Genomic DNA, 18,276 nt, shown 5'->3' on the forward strand with positions numbered 1-18,276 from the left:
TGGATCCCACTGCATCATAAACCTGCTGATGGGATCTTTTCATGTGTTTTAATTTCTAAGTGCATAAAGATGACCATCTGCTGCAGTTCTTTGCACTAGAATTCATGATGACCAATAATGACTTGCAAATGTATACAAACATAACTGGGCCTTTGTGTTGAGTGGAAGCAGCATCTGGCCTAAAACTAACGGAGAATAAGAATACAAGAAAAGGTCTCTTAAACGTCAGACTACAAATCAGTCTGTGTTTTCATTTTGAGAATTCTAGACAAACATGGTTACTCTGGATGGACTGCAGAGATGCACCGCTCAGGAGGAAGACTGTGACAGCAGGATAATTGTTAGTGATGCACTTCACCAACTTGATTATTTGGAGAAAGTGGGAAATCTTATAAATCTCATAAGATCCATTTAAATTTAAAATTTTACCTCAAGCCACAGAAGCAAACATGGAGCAGAAGCCACTTCGCTCAGGTGACAGGAAAACTGGCCCTTCCTGCAAAACGCTGTCCACACATCGCCCTAATATTTCCCAGTGAAACATGGTGGTGGCAGCATCATCCTGAGGGGATAGGGAAGGCTAGCCTGGCTAAAGTTTAGCAATGACCTATGTGATGTAACCAGAGATCCCCCTCCTGATCACCGATTGGTTAAAATTCAACCAGAAAAATGCAGCTCAATGGGAGGAATCCCAGATGGAGCAGGGAAGGGTGATGAGAATCAAAGGCAGTGGCCTGGTGAAGGGAGGATGGATGGAGGTAAATTATGGTCTGAAAAGCTGTTGGAGTCTGGTGGGGTGAAAGGTCACCGTCCAGAAAGACATGCAGATTCACGTGTCAGAACGGCCTACTCAAAGTCCAGACTTTCCAGTGCAAATTAGGTAAAAATGCTTTGCAAGGGGCTCCATAAACAAAAAAAAAAGGCAGATGGAGAAAATTTGAGGGTTGTGTTTATTCTGATGTTTTAGTGAGGAACAAAGCAAATAAAGGACAAAAGAAAATGAACGTCTCGGTTTCTCTGATGAACGGATTCTGTCTTGTGAGCAGCATCACAGAGTCTAATTCCTCATTACGCTTCACTTTTCAGGCTAAATATGACACCTGCTTCGCTCAAATTGGCAGAATAGAAAGATGCACAGGTGCTCTCTGCGTCTGTTTCACCTTCCTACCCAGTTCTCTGCGTGCTTGTGGGTGTTCATGAGCAGGAAACGCTATGTGTGCGTTTAAGTGTGCCCCAGCTATCCCAGTGGTGCCTTGGACCGGTTTTGCCCACGAGCTAGCGACCTATTTTCACAGCGCTGAGGCAAAAACAGACTTAAACACAAGCAGAGACGGGCTGCGGATCAGTTCTTGTGCTTTTATTCAGGCCGGAGGATTAATTACCCTGAACCCAAACCTGATCCCGCACTGTGAGCGAGACACTTCTGCTTCACCCTGATCAATAATGCATTTTTCTGTCTCTCCATTTAATTTGCCCACATGCTGGCATTACCATCTCTCTTGAAAAGTGCAGGAGACACCTGATACCAGAAGTGCAACCCTGCACTCCCCTCCATCACACCCCCTCCCTGCACCACCCAACAAATAAATTCTCAGTCCTGCTTGGAAAAATCTCCTCTGTCTTCTGATCTTATAGGAAACTTTTGGATCTGTGTTGGATTTACTTCTTGTGTCTGTTTCATTTCAAAGTATTCAACATTTTTGGGAGACTTGCGATGGAAGATGAAGTTCAGGACTTAAAATAGCTCCGGCGGTTGCTGCCTCAGGTTGTCCGGTTCTGGTTGCGTCGTGGTGGACGGAGCGTTGCTGCTGTCGGTAAACGGTCGGACGCTCCAGGTAGGAAACGTGATCCAGTCTGATTTATTTACTGCTGTTTGTGTCTGCTGGACTGGCTTTGAAAGAAGAGCCGTTTGAAGGCATCCTGGTAAAGTGTGTGGTTTGGTGAATGCCTAATGGAGTCGTCACTCTCTCATGTTGGCCAACAGTCTCCAGACTCTCTGACCTCCAGGCTCCACTTTCCTCTTCTGTGGGTTTCACTGCTAACAGAAGCAGATGGTTTGGTCTCACTGGAGAATTTGTCAGCGGCTCAAAACTCAGTTTATTTAGTTAATGGTTGATGTTTGTGCAACTTTTTCCATGTTATATTTAAAACAAGACAATGATGCCAAAAATGTCGAATGAATTAGACATTTTTTTTTTAGATTTTGTTAAATTTTTTACAAATATTTCTTTATCAATATCTAGAGACTGAAATTTTGCTCATTTTTATACAACAGTTTGTTTTTGACTTGCCAGACACACAGCTAGATTTATTTCTGGGCTTTGACTAGGCCATCCCAAGTCATAAATATTCTGTTGCCTTTCTGGTTGGATATTCAGGCTGCTGGTCCTGCTGGAAGGAGAAGCTCCAGTCTCAGGTTTTCTTCCTGGTGATTTCTGTTGGTCAGAGTAAACATGGCAGCCGACTAAACCACCAAATGTTTGTGCTTTAACTGGGCATAGTACAAGTCTGAACTCTTTATGATTTTAATAAATTAGTTGGACTCTCTGAAGTCTTGGGATCCACTAAAACTGCAAAATGAAATCTGCATCTATCAAGTAGAAGAAGTGATTTCAGAGATTGCTTTGGTTTAATTGTACTTTTAAAACGCTGAGAGTTGCTCTGGTTCTTTATTCCATGCGGTCAGAGTAATAAATCCCTAAATGTCGTGTTGGGATGCGTTCTGTGGGACTCTCCTCCTATCGACAGTCGTCAGCATGCATGTAGAATCTCCTGGGGAACGAGTGAAGAATAGCTGTCTCCGGCATTCATTGTTAGGATCTGTATAAATAATGAATGAGCGTGTTGTGCTGCCTGTGAACAGTCCTGTAATTGGTTCGCTCACATCGCTGACAAATGACAACGAATCCATGAGCAAAGAACTGTCCACTGGGGAACAGCAACGACCCGGTTCTGGTTGGACAGAACCGGGTTCTGGACACGCCGCTGGTTGGACAGAACCGGGTTCTGGACACGCCGCTGGTTGGACAGAACCGGGTTCCGGACACGCCGCTGGTTGGACAGAACCGGGTTCCGGACACGCCGCTGGTTGGACAGAACCGGGTTCCGGACACGCCGCTGGTTGGACAGAACCGGGTTCCGGACACGCCGTGGTTGGACAGAACCGGGTTCTGGACACGCCGCTGGTTGGGACAGAACCGGGTTCTGGACACGCCGCAGGTTGAACAGAACCGGGTTCCGGACACGCCGCAGGTTGAACAGAACCGGGTTCTGGACACGCCGCTGGTTGAACAGAACCGGGTTCTGGACACGCCGCTGGTTGGACAGAACCGGGTTCTGGACACGCCGCTGGTTGGACAGAACCGGGTTCCGGACACGCCGCAGGTTGGACAGAACCGGGTTCTGGACACGCCGCTGGTTGGACAGAACCGCTTAAACAGCACCTGACTGACAGCATGAAGGAGGCTGAGAGATGCTAGAAAGTCTTCCCTCCATTCAGAAGGTGGCTGGGATTACAGAATCAAACTGGTGACGTTTCTCCTGATTGGACCAGATTAACGACAGTTTGACGACTTTCTCTTTTCCTCTGATATCAGAGGATTTGTTGTTGAGCATTCACTTATCCTTCTGCTTCTTCCAGAGTTTGATTACATTTCAAAATTAATTCAGTGCATTAGATTTTTTTAATCAGGCCCTTTTAGTTTAATATTGACATTTCTGTAACAATCTGAAATGTTTACCTGTGGCAAAACAATAAAAACTGAATAAAACTGTAAGGGTGTGAAAACTTCCATCCAGACTGATTAAAATGTTTTTAACGTTGATGGAGTTGATTACAGCTGCCTGCCTTTTGGGTGATTTATCTCACTGAAGGACAATAGAATATAATTTTAATTTCAGATTTCATTTTTATAGATGGGAGCTTAAAATGAATTGCTCATGAAATGAACATTAACTCAGCAAACAGTTTGCTTCCAAATAATATCACTGCAACATCAACTTCTGTCTGTAGTTAAACATAATATATATATATATATATAATATATATATATATATATATATATATATATATATATATATATATATATATATAGCAGTAGTAATACTGGATAGCTCAATACATAAGGCATCAGTATATCACCCGAGAGGGCAGGGTTCGAATCCAGTCTGGGTCCTTAGGCAAGACCCTTCAAGCTACTGCCTACCTCATACCATGAGAGATACTAAGTTGCGTAACATGCCGGCTCAGACGTCGCCCGGCCAAACAAGGTCTGCGTCAGGTGTTGGGGAACCAGAGCACCTTGATGACAAATGGGCTACTGGAACAAGACGGAAATGGGCGAGAGATGAAAATGTGGATCTGTTGGAATGCTACTACTCAAGTAACCCTAGTGAGAGAGGTTACATGCAAAGACTGGGGAAGGAATGGTTACTTCGACATCCCCAGTCAACACTAAGCGCTAAACAACTAGTAGCTCAGTGTTCCAACATCCGCAAACGGCAACTGCTATCACAACTTGAGATTGACGAGATACAACACAAATGCTACGGCAAAAGGGAGGAACCCGGATGTCAGAACTATGGGGACTTAACTACAAGTCCCCACCCAGTGACGGGATACACGGCCCCAATGAGCGAAACAGAGCTGAATGAACCAGCTGCTACAAAGTGGGACTCACCCTGAATGGTTAACTGAAGGATCCATCAAAGGTCCAGTCCCCAACTACCGACCAATAACCTGCCTCTCCACAACCTGGAAGCTCATGTCAGGCATCATAGCGGCCAAGATAAGCAAAAACACATGGAAAACACATGAGCACGGCACAGAAGCGCCTCCTGCTGGCGGGAAACGTAGCGCCTCCTGCTGGTGACCGCAGCACAGACGTATCTGCAGAGCATTTTTTATTTAGTCAGCTTATTAAAAAGGTTTCAGGAATCAGCTGCCTATTAAACATCCAGCATCAAACTTAGCATAAAGATACACATTATTGAAAATCTTGTTAAGTTGCTCTGGAACAAACCTCACAATAATAGTTTTTTTAAAAGGCTGCTTCTCATTATGAGGTTCTGTGTGAATGAGGCTGTTTTTCCTCATAACTTTTCTCAGTTAACTCACCCAAATCGAACCAAATCTGAGAAACGTTTCTAAAGAACTGCTGAGAATAATTAAAAATGTCAACACTCTTTGTAAAATTGTTGCATCCAATGAAAAGTAGGAAACTCAGCAGGATGTCCATTCAGGGCTCATTGATCAATGAAATCAAGCTGATTAGATTCTGAATGTTTTATAATACATCAATAAATCAAAACGCATTTAAAATGGATTCTAATGAATTATGGTGAGAATGAATCTGACAAATGACACTTTCTGGTCATCAAGCTGTTTGATTTACATTAATAGATGGATGCAAAATTAAAACTAACTGAAGTAGAAATGCACTGATGTCCCATCAATAGTTTTTCCATTTGATCAAAAATTGATCAAATGGAAAAACTAACTAAACCAGAATACTCTGACTCTTTTTGCCCTGCAGGGTAAAAGATCCAATTTTTGTATTTTATATACAAGTTAAACTTCCATCTTCATCTATTATTGTCCATTTAATCTGGATCGAATCTCGTCAGCTGCCTCGTCCAAATCTACGCAGCTCAGGTTCCTTCAGCAAAATAAATATCATGTCTGCAGAGACTGGTCTCTACTTCTGAGTCCAGTCGTCAGTCTGACCGGGTCAGTGGACGTACCTTTTCTCAATGTGCGCGCGTTGTTCAGATGTTTTGATTTTTTTACAAATTTCTTACTTGTATCCACAAAACGCCAACATTCACCTTCACTGTTTGACTCTTGTTTTGCATAATATTAAATATTTTAAGAGTAACTGGTTGAGAAAGTCTTGCACACAGAACCATATAAATGTTTTTTGTTGTAATCATTTGCATCTGGTCTCTATAACAAGCCTGCGGACTCAACAAATGGCGCGTTTGTGGGTGGAAATGTGTTAAAACGACGACGTGATGGGAGTCTGTTTGTGCTGCAGTGTGTGCAGCACATAAAACAAATGAAGCATTTCTATTGATTGTCACTTCCTTGGGTTCCAGTGTTTGGAAATGAGGAGTGGGGGTCTCCCTCTGTCAGCTGACACGGCTCATTGTTCACCACAGACTAATAAAGAGCTTTACGGCGGCCATTCTGCAGACAGACTGATGGCGAAACATGGAAGTCATTTTATGTTTGAACAATAACAGACGGAGGAGCTGAATTCCTCCAGTAAGCAAAAATCTACATGTGAAATTATTAAAAATATATTTATACAATAACATGCCTGCCACAAATTTATTTGCTAGTTTATTCTGATGCAATAAAATTCATTGACTCCTTGGTAATTTTGGATGTCTATCAAAGTTGGACATTTTATTAAAATAGATGTATAAACTGTAAAGCTGGTTAAAATTGTTAAGCTTTCAGTTGCTATTTCTGGCAGACTGAGATGAATTTAAACCTGAACGGTCGACTGATGAAACCCGGTTCTGCCTAAACAGGCTCTGCGATGATTTCAAAATATTGCAGAACTAAACAATTTTACACAAAATGTACACAGGAAACGACAGCAGGAAAATGTGACCCATATGTGCTTCCTCCCGGCCGACTGAACGGCCCGATTCTGATCTGTCAGATCTGAGCCACTTCATATGAGCTCATATTCTGGAAACGTGTCTGATTGTTGTCTGCAGACTGAAGCCTCATGTTGTGATTTATCTGATGTGACCAAACTTCACAGCCGGTCAGAGACTTTTTAATGTGAGAAGTGTCATAATTCTGCACCAGAAAAAGCCAGACGCAGTAAATTTGGACATAAACAATGAATGAAAATCATAACCATAAAAAGATGAAAGAAGTCTGTATCAGTGAAGCTCATCGTTTCTCATTCAGACTCCAAACAGAAATTGCAGTTCAACACTCCACATAAAGCCATTGCTGTTGGCTGTTTGCTTTTTATTAGCTTACTTTGTGCTGTTGGGACCTTGTGACGATGCTGTTTCAGGGCTAAATAAACGTTAAAATCGATCCATAAACGACTCCATAAACAATGCGCTGCTGTGACGTCAACATTCTTCTTCTCCACATTCAGAGACGGAAACGTTTCATTAAACTCCTGCTGGTAAAGATGGGAGGCTACGTAACTTATTCACAGTTTCATCAACCAGAAAGTTTATTTCCATGTTAAGTTTCACTTTGTAGCAAAGATGTTTTGTAATCCTTCCAGATTTTGCGCTCCTGTGGAAAGTCGGCTGAGCTTTAGCTGTGGTGAAACAAACTGAGGTCAGCAGATGAGAGCAACAATTACCAGCAGATTTCATATTTCCTCCATCATCAGAGAAGGGAAGCGTCAGGTGAGAGAGCGGGGCCCGGCCAGAGGGCCACAGGTTTAATGCTGTGTGTCAGAAGGACACGCGGCTCCAGCAGCTCTATTATTGACAGATTTTCAGCCTAATGGCCGCTAATGAGAATGCTCAGCCTCATTTTGACCTGCTGCACAGCCGCTGGAAACCAAACCTGCAGCTAAAACCTTGACCTTTGTGCCCCGATGCTCTGAAGATAATTAGCCAATTCCTTCCTCTTAATCACGAACACCTCAGAGAGGAAACCAGTCTGTTTTTCTGGAGATCTGATCCTGTCTGCCGTTTTAAAGTGATGATCTGTCTTTGTTGCTGCATGTAGCCGGAATATGATTTCACATTTTTATTTGGTTTTATTTTGCACGGAAACATTAAATAATTCCAATATTGGAGTTTCTTCAGATGATTATCGACCGTTTAGCAAAACATGAGACATTAAGGAAATCATTTTCAGTAAGAGCCTTTGGTCTTCCAGGGTTAAGAGCTTTTATGCATTTACAGAAAAGCAGTCAGGATTATTAATCTGTTCTGTTTGGTAAATGGCTCAATAATGAGAGAAATAATACGCTGAATTTATTTCTTACTGTCTTTGAACTCAGTATTTGGTGGCGCTGCCTTTGACCTCTCTGTTGGGTCAGACCTCCAGGTTTCTGGAGTTCTGGTCCAGTCCTGCTGACAGAACCGGCCTGACTGGGTCAGGTTTTCAGGACTTGCAGGATTGGGATCAGATTTTGTGGCGCTCACACTAAAACATGGACTGAACTTTCTTTAAGTTAAATTTGGACCTCCATTCTGACTCACTGTCCTGAGCTTTTTAGATGTTGCGTCAATATTTCCACATGATATTCTTTCCTCATGATGCCATCTGTGTTATGAAGTTCAGCCGTTCCTCCTGCAGCAAAGCAGCTCCTCATGTTGACATAAGGTTGAAACATCATGTCTTAAATGTATCTGAACACATCCATCAAAACATGTCCAGCTATATCACTGTATATTAACTGGTTTCGCTGGAATGGAAACAGCAAACGTCTGAAATCTTAGACTCAGTTTGGCTTCAGGCTGAATTTACAGGCTGAAAAACTCTTGTGATTCATCTGTGAATCAAAAAGCCTTTCTGTTTGCTGGCCAAGCCTCTCCTTACACCAATTCACCCAAAGATATAGAATAAGAAAGAGCTGCAGCAGATCACCAGGCAAATACACTGAGAGATAAACATAGAGATTTTTTTTACCCACTACATACAATTTCAGAGCACTTAAGTGATTCTCAATCCCAGCATGCCTCGGCCTGCCACCGCCATGACAGATGCTCTAAAATTGAATATAGATTTCAGTGAGCAAGGCAGGCGTGCCTGATGAATCTCAATTTTCTGCTGTCCATATTTCATAGACCCGCTATGGATAGCTGAAGGGGAGGCAGCGCCTACCAAAACTGTCAGTTTGGTGTCCAGTGATCCTGGAAGCCATATTTGTCCCCATGACATCATCACCTGCATCCGTTTGGTGATTAACACGCACACTGTCCAGCAGTTCCAGATAAACAGTGAGAGACACGTCCAGCGGTCAGTTAAATCAAAAGAACACATGATACCAATTACTGTGAAGCAAGAAAGTGTAATGGTGCTGTATAGTGCCTGGAGGGGGAAATGCAGAGAGAGCAGTGAAAGTAACTTGGCTCTTATATACCTGCAGAATATTTATGGCTGTGAAACAGTCATAAAATGAAACTGGAGGCTATTGTTTGAATGTGCAGCTTTTCTGGAGACTTTCTGGAAGCTGCTGCTAATTTAAACCTCAGAACTGAACACAGACACGACTTTTGTGATGAGTTTTTAACCTAGAAATCTAGTTTGCAGAATTAAAAAATTCAGGATTTGACTTTTATAATTATCTCCCTGAACATTTCTATTTTATTCAGTATGAAAATTGACCTTCTGAGATCCACATTTAGAGGCCTTTAGCACCAGCCAGCGCCTTTGAGGGCTTGCAGAAAGCCGACCCACCAGGATAGAACTAATAACAGCAATCAGTCACTTGGAGCTGCTGCAGCGACGTGCAACCCTGGAAGTGAACTGGGATGGAAATAAAACACACCAGGGGACCCAACATGCTACTATGGGGAAGCAGTACATTGGGATTAAAATTAATAGCCTTTTATTAAAATTGTTTACCAAATATTTCCTCAGCCCCTTAATCTTAGCCTGTCACCTTCTTAATTAGAAGGTAAAACAGGAATAGAAGCAAATAATAGAAAACCTGTTTCAAACGGTTTGTTAGCAGAAAACATCTGCAGAGTTGGAGAAATGCTGTGAAGCTAAGAACTGCAAACTATTCTTCATTTACATGACGACCTCTGCAAAACGTTTGGTAACTTAAAAAAAAAAAAACTAGCAACTTTAATAAATATTGTGAATTATTTCATAACCACCTTAATTTTTCTAAATGAGCTTAATTTCCATCTAGATTATTTTGTGCGGCTGTAATTGAACAAACAGTAATTAAACCTTAAACGTGTCTGTAGTAATTAATCAGGAATAATTGAACTATGGTCAGTCAACACTCCAGAAAAACTCACTCAGACAATAAATTTCTTCATGTAGATTTGTAATGCGTTGATGCATAAGTAGCATAAATTGCAGTTTCTGCCATTTCCCCTTCAAGGGCATTAATTTCTTAATAACTAGAGTTTTAATTATGCATTCAGACCTTTCTCTCACCAGGGTAGAATAATAATGCAGGAAATACAATCAATGAATGTCAACAGCAAGAAATTGGTGCAAAAGTTTGAATTAAATTTTAACACAGATTTTAAAAAATGCACATTTAGGCTCAAATACTGTATATACATCCACTCCACTAGTTGAATGGTTTAATGTCATTTAGAGGAAACCAGGGAAAACACAGAAAACAACAATAAAGTAAATGAAACAATAGCAACAAGCCTCCGGCCACTAGGTGGCAGCAGTGCACAAATACGCAACAATGCTGCCTGGTTATCCCAGCAGAGGAAGTGGCCTATTCAGGCACAGCCGTGTGCAGAGCTGATGGAGGAGGAGCAGAGCTGCAGTTTGTGGTGGTGGAAGCAGAAAAAGGACGTCTAGACTTGGTTAACTTAAATAAATGTGGCCAACACTAAATCGTGTTGCAAAATGTTCCACCCTGAAAAACAACACTTCAAATGCATCCAAGAAAAGCAATAAAATGGTGTCCATGCCACTGACGAGCACAGTAAATATAGTAGGATCACAGTGATCTGTAGTTTTCACTGAAACAATAACACTTTATGACAAGAAATGTCCATTTACAGCTGATAGTGAAAATGAATCTTCTGCAGTGAATTACCTGACACATCTCTGAAATATCCATGTGAGATCAGCACAAAGAGAAGAAAGAAGTCTCGTATTTGTTCTGAGTCCGATCATCATCCTTAGCATAAACATGACAGTCTTTGCTTTCTGCTGCCAGGCTGCAGCTGTCTCTGCTCATCACACCGGTTTCTTTCTTTTACAGATGAAAGAGATGAAAATAAGAAAAAAAAAGATTTGGTGTGAATTTCATGATGCCGGAACGGATTGCAAGAGACAAAAAAGCTTTCTTGTGTAATTAGAGCAGACGTGCTACATGTGTCTGAGTGTTGCTGCATCTCATTAAGGCGAGGTTCAAGCCAGCCAGTCGGCTAACAGGAACGGATCGGGAGCGTGTGGTGCAGCTTACAATGTGACCGCTTTGCTCATTTCTTCCCCTCTGGAGTCACGCTGCGGCCCCCTGAGTCAGGACCAGTCAAAATGGTTCCACTTGATGCAGAGGCCCCTGGAGGGGCCCACTGTCAGGATCAGTGGCTGGAAACCCAAAGTCTGAGAGGGGAGCGCGGAGGAGTCGTCCGCTCCGACGCTGGGAGACGATTTACAGGAAACATCAAACCTTCAGACTGAACAACATGCCAGGCTTTTCAGTATTTTATTATATCTTTAGCGAATATTTGCTGCAGATGGTGAAGAGCAGCTCCAAAGCTGAGACATGAATGTTTATTCACCTTAGTTTTTTATCTATGCACACATCAATAATTCATAAAACAGGCAGAGCAGACCTGATCCTATTTGTTACATGCCTTAAGTAACTGCACCTCTACATTTGTAACACCTTGAATTTGTGCTTGTGTCGACACGTTGCTTCAACTTACGGTAGCAGGTGGTGGATTACATTAAAACCCAGAGGACTGCAGTCTGCAAAACCTCCCAAAATCCTGAAACTACCCATCAACAGAGACGTGAAGAGATTTTTTAGCTTTTTTTCCAGAGGACGGCCGCTTCACAGAATATCCAGCTGGAAGACGAAGTTCTTCAGTCTGTTTCTTGTGTAAGCACAAATATCATCACAGGCTGGATGTGAAGACGTTCAGCTGGAACCAGAGATGAACAGCCACACAACCTTTTCCACTCTGACGTTAATAACATTTCGGCCATTTTAGGAAAAATGTGTCAGTCTAGTACATTTCAGCCAAAAAAACTCAAACATTAATTTCACTTTTATGACTTTGTAAAACATTTACAAAATTTGTGATTTTTCACATCAGAAAACATCCACTTTATTTTTTTGTAAATAAAATAAGTTATTCTAGAAATTTCAGTGTTTTTGCAGAACTTCTGTCATTTTATGCGCAGTGGCTCCAGTTCTGCGTCGCAGATGAGCGTGAAGTGATTTATGACAACATTGTCATATTTCCTCACATCTCTTCAGGATTGTCCTGTTTGAAGGATAAAAATAAAAATCATTACCAGAGGATTTGCAATAATTAAAAAGTTTCTCACTTTAAAATCACCTTAAATTGTGTTTAATCTGATAGAAAAAACTGACTCAGATCCTTGAAACCAAATGACAGGCCGTTCTAAACCACATCTTTCTCGTACTGGTCTCCAGCAGGCCTCCTGCTGACTGACTTTCTCCAAGCGGCTGGTTGAGCTGCTTGTTTTCTGCAGGCTGGAAATGTTTCTGGGCTCAGAGTTTATCTTGACTGTCGTCTATTTATTAGTCATGCATCTGCTGTCTAAACATCTCACTCTGAGGTCACTCTCATTGCAGACAGATTTTCTGTTTTCTTGTCATGGAAGCCATGCAAGGTAAAAATTAATTCCTTAGAAAAGATGCAAATCTTGGATTATAAAGTGGACATTTTAAAAGCACAATCACATTTATCAACCTCCCATTCATCAGCAAAGTTATTGAAAAAACTGTGTCAACAATTAAATAGTTTCCTCATGATGACCAACTGCTTTGACACTTTCCAGTCTGGTTTTTGTGCTCACCACAGCACAGAGACTGGCCTAGTCAAAGTATTCAATGACATCCATATAAATACGGACTGTGGCAGAACCACAGTGCTGGTTCTGTTGGACCTCAGTGCAGCTTTTGACATATTACTGAATCGACTGGAGAGTTGGGTCGGACTCTCCGGTTCGGTGCTCGACTGGTTTGAATCTTACATAAAGAACAGGGATTTCTTTGTTTCAATTGGAAACTTCTCATCAAAGAGGTCAAAGGTCACATGTGGGGTACTCCAAGGTTCAATCTTAGGACCCCTCTTATTTAATATTTATATTCTCCCACTAGCTCAGGTCATAACAGGAAATAATATTAGCTACCATAACTATGCAGATATCTCAGCTCTACATTACGATGTCACCAGGTGACCTTTGACCCCATCCAATCACTGAATAAATGTTTAGAACAGATAAATGTGTGGATGTGCCAAAACTTTCTCCATTTTTGGACCTAAAGCGGAACGATCTAGAGTCAATGTACAGCTTCAGTTATTACAACTGAAACTAGCGATCAGGCCCGAAACCTGGGAGTAGTGATGGACTCGGACTTGAACCTCCAGAGCCACATAAAGACAATTACTAAGTCAGCCTTCTATCACCTGAAGAACATCTCCAGGATTAGAGGACTAATGTCTCAGCCAGATCTAGAGAAACTCATTCATGCGTTTATCTTTAGTCACATTGATTATTGTAACAGCATCTTCACAGGCCTGTCCAACAAATCAATCAGACAGCTGCAACTGATCCAGAAGCTGCTGATCCAGAAGCTGCTGATCCTGTTCTCACTAAAACCAGGAAGATAGAGACATAACACCAGTTTTAAAGTCCCTCCACTGGCTCCCTGTAGCTCAAAGAATAGATTTTAAAATACTGTTGTTAGTTTATAAATCACTGAACGGTTTAGCACCACAATACATCAAAGATCTGCTGTTGTTGTATCAACCTTCCAGACTCTCAGGTTCTGGTTCTGGTTCTGTTCTGCATCCAGAACCAGAACCAAGAGAGGAGAAGCAGCTTTCAGCATCTATGCACCAAAAATTTGGAACAAACTTCCAGAAAACTGTAAAACAGCAGAAACCCTGACTTCCTTTAAATCTCAACTAAAACACACCTGTTTAGAATTGTTTTTGAAATGTAATATGTAACATATATTGTCTATTATATGTTGCATGACTTTGTGTTCTTGTGTTTATGATGTAAAGCACTTTGAAATGCCTTGCTGAAATGTGCTATACAAATAACATTTGATTTGATTTGATTTGATTTGATTTATCCTTAACTGATTAACCTGACATGAATGTCTATCAGGAAATATTCGTATGTATTAAACTGCATATTGCAAACACATATTTCTATGTATCTCAGATGAGGATAAGCATATGGATCTTTAATAAGTCTTTAATAATCTATATCCAGTCAATATTTTTCCCAACTATGCATAATTATTATTGTCATGTAAGAGATTGTGTGAATGCTTGTATTTTGTGCAGTTTGTTTTTATGGAGAGAAACTAGTATTTTTGCTAGAACTGATGTATTTATGGCAACATTGGATGTTCATTAATGTACATTATCACATTTAAGTAAAACCTATCAGTCAATTTGGAACCAGATTTCTGTAGTAACATCTGCAGATGTTTTCCTCTTCATAACTTTTCACATCTAAATATTAACATTTCACCCACAACTGAGGCTCAGTCAGACTGGATGGATAAATACAGACTGTAAGGTTTGTTTTAATTAGTTGCACTTCTTAGAGGACACACACTTTGGTGTTTAATCTGCAAAGCACCAATCAGAGTGATAGATAAGACCTAATGGTTTAAATGTACTTCCTGAAGTACCTCAGTGTTACGTCTTCCTTCCTCTTGCTGCCTCTCTACCTTCAGTGGAGCAGACTGAGTTTTAATTGGCATGATAATGTGATTAATTGCTTTCTTGTCACCAGCTCCGCTGACTTTCAGCCTGTAAAAAAGTCTAAATCAGGCATGTATTTATTTAGCAATCAAATGCTTGAGATCTGAAGGTACATATAAAAGATGTCCAGCTGTGCAGAGTAATTGGTTTTTCTTTAATAGTGGTGTATCATTAGCTGAAAGCACAAACTTAGAAAACAGGAATTATTTTAACATGTTGGTTTACTGTTTTCTAGAGAAAACAGTGAAATCATCTCCACAACACGATGCGATGCATTTCTTTTCAACCTCTTCTTGTAGTTTTTTCCCATAGAGACGTGTCTGTCCTGTCTCACGTCTAGCCTCTCGGTAAACTGGGGTAAAAAAGGAGCGGCCCATTTCCCAATCTGTCCCTCACCATTCCACATGACATAAAGCTCAGTTTTTTACGGGCCGGAGCTGCTTCTGAAGAGCAAATGCTGATGAAGCCTCAATCTCTCTAACAGCATCCAGGTGCTCTTGCATATTAAACAATTTTTGTGGCCAGATAATTAAAGATAGCAGCCATAATCATGATTGATATTCATCTTGATTCCAGGTGGCAAATGGTGTCTTAATGCATCCCTGTGAGTTAAGGCCATGTTTTGGGCAGGTGAACTGATGCCATTATTTCTGAGGAGAGAGAATGATTGTCAGTATATGGTTATTATTCCCCATTATATGTAATGATACTTTGTGGGCGTGAGTGAGAACCACAATTACTTGATTTGAAGGAGAAACGGAGAGTGGCATGCACATGGTGAAGGCCTGACTGCAGCATGGCTTCATGCTCTGCGACCTGCAGTGACACCGTGCAGGTCTGGTCGGGTCAGGGCAGAGGCCAGTCTTCATATTGACATGTCAGATGCATAACGAGTAGCTAAAAATCAGACCAGAGAAACAAAGTGTTGCAGTGGATGGAATCTCAATCAGAGACCAGCTTCAGTGTGATGGTGAGTCGTGGAGGTCATCCATGTTTTCTGGTGTTAGCGAACCTGAACACGGCTCAGTTCAAGTCTTCATGTCGATGCGTAACCTTTGATCTGTGGGATGCCCCCTGGCCTCATCCGGGGAACCCTCTTCTTTAATATATAGATTCGCCTGCGAGCTCAGAGTTTACACAGATCTGGGTTAAACTACTGGAGCTATGCAGATGATGCACATGACGATGCACATGATGATGCACATAATGATGCACATGATGACTCTGAATTTATGGGCCATTACTTTTTCCATCTGAACTGAAACAAAAGTTTTTATCTTTGGACACAAATGGAACGTTCTGGAGGCCGACTCTGACCTCAACATGCAGAGTCACATAAAGACAGTTTCAAAGTCGGCCTTCTACCACCTGACGACCATTTCCAGGATTAAAGGACTAATGTCACAGGAAGTCTAGAGAAACAAAGTTGTTATTGTTTATTTTCTCATTCTTGGTTCCTCCCCCAACATGATGCCTCCCTGGGTGGCCACCCAAATAGCTGATGTGAAGAACTGGCTCTGCTGTGGATTTAACATCTTATTTTGACTAAAACGTGCCTCTAAAATGAAATTGAGGATTAAATTAGAATGATCCTTTCTGCCTGGTGCGTCTTGGTTTTCATCTTTTCGTGTTCTTGCTGTCTGGCCTCGGCGTTGCAGGCATTGCAGGCGTTGCTGCCTCTATGTTCCACTGCAGTTTCTGCTCTATAGAAATGAAATGATGCCTGCAGACGGTGTCCGAGCTGTGACTGACTTTCTGAAATCAGAGCTGCCTCTGGCATCAAGGTAGACGGGTCGCATGATGAAATATGAGCTCACTTCATTTCAGATCCCAAAATATCTGGACCAGCGCAGCAGCAACCAGTCAGTCGTAAATGTTTTAACCCTTACATTTATTTGGAAGATGCGTTAGTTTAATTTCAATTATGTAAACTTTCCAATCTTTGTGACATGATGAAGAAGGGTTTCCAATCCATAAAAGGTGAATATTTTAGATGAAGTATTGAGTGGCTGGCTTGGCTCAGCGTTGCAGTTTTCAATTAATCATCAGTGATATCAAGTGGAGTCCATAAGGGTATAATTAGAAATATGGTAAAATGACCATTTTAAAGTTCATTAGTAATCTGTGGGAATCACAGGGAACACTGCTCTGGTTAATTAAAGGGATGCACATTATCAAAAAATAAATGGAAAGGTGTCTTTTGTAGTTAAACTCCATGGCGTTCAAGGTGCCAAAGTTAATTAATTTAAAGTGTCCTGAGTCAAACTTTTTCACGTTTCATTTCTCTGTCGTTACATTGAAAGGAAACATTTCTCTGCTGCTCTCTTTCTCATTAAACCACCAAGTCAGCTGAGCCTTTTGCATAATCACCTCCTTGTACAGTTTGGTTGGGGAACTCATTACAGCAGAGAAAAGTCCTTTTTGCAGCGCAGCCACAGTCACAATAATGCAGTGAGGAAGACTCCTCATAACGCTGGCTCTGCTTTTTCTAGACAAAAGAACAAGCCAGCATTATCTTGTCGCTGTGTGAGGATCAGAGGGAAGCAGAAGCCGCAGCGTTTGGTTCCCGGCATCCTTCAGATGCTGTGAAGGATCCTAACCCTCTGCCTGTCCGAGTGTCTGATGCTTCTGACAGCAGCGTTTTGGTTGCACTTCTCTGGTTGTTAGCGGCTCTGTCTTGTTTTCTGAATCTCCTAGCAGAGATTTGTTGAAGCAACAAGTCAAGAAATTGTCACACACCTGTCCTGGAGCTACACTTGTTATCCTTCAGGTGCTCTGGCCACCAGCAGCTAAACAAACATGTTTCTGTCTTTATACAACAGGGAACCACAGCACAACAGTTTATCTCAGAATGAACGTTACATAAGGCCAGCAACAAAGAATAATCTGTAATTACCCTGGTATGGGTAAATAATGATGGCTGACCTGCCAGGTGTCCGACAGTCACTGATGATGATGATGATGAAGATAAACTGGGAGACGTTGTTACTGGAGAAGCTTTCAGTTCAGACTGTCCAGGCATTTCGGATGGAAAGTTGAGTGGAAGTGAATGTTTCACATATTGATCTGAATAACCAATTAACTTTTCAATGTTATGCTCAGTCATTGACTTTCATATATGACCAAAATGACTTCAGTGACCTTCGATAAGCATGTTCAGAAATCGTGTTTTGCTGCATTCATTAGTCGCACCTGTTGAATTTAAAGTTAAAATTCTGCGTTTAAAGTCGACGCATTTCCTATCGGCTCTGATTAATCTGCACATTTAAACCCTTGATATTTAAATTCCAATTAGTGTTTGTTCTGAGAAGCAATTTGAACCAGAAGATGTGAAACATTGTCAGTTAGTGAGGAGTTCAAGAGAAATGCTATTAATTGATTGTAAACTGGGAGATAAACTTGTTTCCGTTCCCTGTGCATGCAGAGGCCTGTGTGTTAATTTAGCATGTGATTAAATGATAGTAAACATCGCAGATGATGTGTGGAAAGGCAGTGAGATCTGACTGCGCGTCCCAACAGATTCATCAGCATCAGTGACGCTGTGGGGAACATCCTCATGACTCCAGTCTGAAATCGTCACATCCACACGCAGCAGCTTGATGATCCTCAGTGTAGGTTTACTGCTTTCAGATATTTATTTTATATTTC

The 18,276-nt window shown here is 41.4% G+C and overlaps 1 pseudogene; it reads left to right on the forward strand.

Moving 5' to 3' along the window:
• Positions 1-18,276, forward strand: part of LOC129356835 (leucine-rich repeat and immunoglobulin-like domain-containing nogo receptor-interacting protein 2) — a 150,733-nt pseudogene that overhangs the window by 29,194 nt on the left and 103,263 nt on the right.

The sequence above is a fragment of the Poeciliopsis prolifica genome, unplaced genomic scaffold, assembly GCF_027474105.1.
Source record: "Poeciliopsis prolifica strain line A6 unplaced genomic scaffold, Auburn_PproV2 SCAFFOLD199, whole genome shotgun sequence".
NCBI lineage: Eukaryota > Metazoa > Chordata > Actinopteri > Cyprinodontiformes > Poeciliidae > Poeciliopsis > Poeciliopsis prolifica.